A 2,944-nucleotide genomic window follows, 5' to 3' on the forward strand; every position below is an offset into this window, starting at 1 on the left:
AGAAAGAAAGAAAGAAAGAAAGAAACACAATAGGCCCAGGTCTCTATTATGAAGTACAACTAGGTAGCAAATTCCTCTTAAGGCTTCATCCCAAAAAAGGGTCGAAGATTTCAAGACAGGTTTTGGAGAACAGTGAAGCAGGCCTGATCTTGAAAACCAGCAGCAAGAGAGAGGAGATACGCATTGCCTGCTTTTCGGCTCTGCACCCAGGGCTGGTCTGCTTAAGCACAACTTTGTTTGGTTGTATCAAAAATGGTGCAACGTACAAAAAGGAGCAATTACGGGGAATTCTGAATCTTGCACAGAAACAGGAGTGGCCAGGCCTAGCTGCCAGGTCACACGAACAAAACTTAGGACACAATTTTCAAAATGTTCATGGAAACCAGAGGTGGACATACTAAATAGTTAGCATTAGCCCATTTATGGAATAACCTGCCACGGAACATGAAAAAATGGTATCTTAAACAGAACAGGGAAAAGCACCAGCAGCGTTTTCTGCTCTTGACACAAGGATGGACAGACACACTGCAAAAAGAGTTGTGTTGTCTTTCCACAACGGGGCGTAGAGAAAGGAGGAAGCCCAGTGGTGGGATTCAAAATTTTTTACTACTGGTTCTGTGGGTATGGCAGGGGAAGGTTACTGCAAAATCCCCGTTCCCTCCCCACCCCACTAACCTGCTTTCCAGCTCCATTCTCCTGTGCAGGGCAAACCAAAGAAGACCCAGCCGATCAGCTGGGAGGGGGAGAATAGATGGGGTTGGTGGGGCCAGTCAGAGGTGGGATTGGCTGGTTCTCCGAACGACTCAAACTTTCCACTACCGCTTCTCCAGAACTGGCCAGAACCTGCTAAATACCACCTCTAAGGAAGCCACGCAGGCTACCATGCCACCTGGATGCAGTACACACACACACCCCGGTCAATCATAGCAGCCATTAGGAAGGAAAGTGCGTTTATTACTGTGATGCATTGTACCAGGTGGGGAGGGCAGGTGGCATTATTCTAAAATATGGCAGGAGCGTTATTGATCTGCAATCCCAACAGCTCTCTGCCCAAGGCCAGCAGGAACGCAAGAGATTTAATCGCTGCCATTCTCTTCCCAAGCATTATTCGAGGTGTGGGTTTTTCCTGGGATTCTCTACAGATCTGAAGCAGGGATATTTCCCTGGGAAGTATCCCAAAGGTAGCTTTTTCAAAAGGCACCTGGACTTCCTTTGTTTTTCCTTGAAGACATTCCGCTTCTCATCCGAGAGGAAGAACCGAAGAAGCTTCTTGGACGAGAAGCCAAATGCCTTCAAAAGCAAAAAAAACCAGGAAGTCCAGTTGCCTTTTGAAAAAGCCCCTTTGGGACAACCGTGACCCGGATGATGGAGAATCTCCACAGATGTTCCTGGGAAGTCGGTTCAGGCATTCTCTGTTTCCTGCTCTAGAGAGGAGGTTAACTACAGGTAGTCCTTGACTTACAACAGGTCACTTAGTGACCGTTCAAAGTTGCAAGGTGAAAACCGCGGGAACATTCAGAGTCGGTTTAATGTCAGGGTTCCAAGTCACACACCCATAGCAAACGGAAGTCCGAGGCAGGATGATTCCTCAAAGAACAGTTTTTTTTGATATGTCATATTGGCACAAGCTGGGGGAAATCAACTCTGAATGTTCCCGCAGTTTTCACCTAATTAGAAGTTTTTTCCCCCACTTGCCCAGTCAGTCAGTCATATGGTCCAATCAAGGAACCATTCAGTTGCCTGGTAACTTCACTCCTCCTCTCTCTGACCACCTGTGGGAACGTCCTTGGTTCCCAGGAGGAAGTATTTTGTTTTGGCTACTAAACCCCAGGTCTCTCTATCTCCCCCCTCCCCAATTCCTCAGCTCCAGAGTGGCAATGCTGAAGCCAGCTTCAGGGTTGACCACGGCACTGAAAAAAGGGACCTTGTGACCATTTCCCATACTTACGACCTTGGCAGCATCCCCATGGCCACGTGATCCAAATTCAGGTGCTTGGTTCATACTTATGACAGTGGCAGTGTCCCGGGTGTCATGTGATCAGCTTTTGCAAACCTCTGGCCAGAAAAGTCATTGGGGGAAGCCAGATTCGCTTAACAACCATATTATTATCTTAACAAATGCAGTGATTCACTTAACAGCTGTGGGAAAGGACAGTCGTAAAATGGGGCAAACTCAATGTTTCACTGAGCAACATAAATTTGAGGCTCAATTGTGGTTTTAACTCGGGGGCTACCTGTAAACTGTACTCGGAGAACAGGCATTCCTTTTTAAATTCACTCCCACAAACGTTCTTTTGCGGGAAGAAAATAAACCCCAAGGGAAATGATTCTTAGCCAGCTTCCTCTCTCCGCCAAACATTATTTTTTCCATCGCCAAGGAGATAAACATCCTTCAAAACATATTCATCTCCCTTTTCCCCTCCAACTGGCACAATCACAGAAGCGTATAGGATAGTGTACCTTTGCAATATGGTTAGGGGCAGAGACGATGCGTCGTGATTCCCCGTAACCCTAACCCAGGGGTCTCCAAACTTGGCAAACTTTAAAACTTGTGGACTTCAATTCCCAGAATTCTCCAGCCAGCATAATTTAAAGCAGGGGTGTCCAACCTTGGCAAAGTTTAAAACTTGTGGACTTCAATTCCCAGAATTCTCCAGCCAGCATAGTTTAAATCAGGGGTGTCCAACCTTGGCAACTTTAAGACTTGTGGACTTCCACTCCCAGAATTCCTCAGCCAGCTTTGCTGGCTGAGGAATTCTGGGAGTTGAAGTCCACAAGTCTTAAAGTTGCCAAGGTTGGACACCCCTGGTTTAAAGTCTTAAAGTTGCCCAAGTCTGTAGACTCACTGCCCACCCCATCCAAATTCAGAGCACCCAGGGCTTCCCTGACATATGGGCTCTCGATGCACATTCAGAGGGAGAGGACTGAATAACACACAACGGTC

This window comes from Notechis scutatus, chromosome 10, assembly GCF_049901735.1.
Source record: "Notechis scutatus isolate UNSWTSFEM ecotype Mainland chromosome 10, rNotScu1.2, whole genome shotgun sequence".
NCBI classification, from domain to species: domain Eukaryota; kingdom Metazoa; phylum Chordata; class Lepidosauria; order Squamata; family Elapidae; genus Notechis; species Notechis scutatus.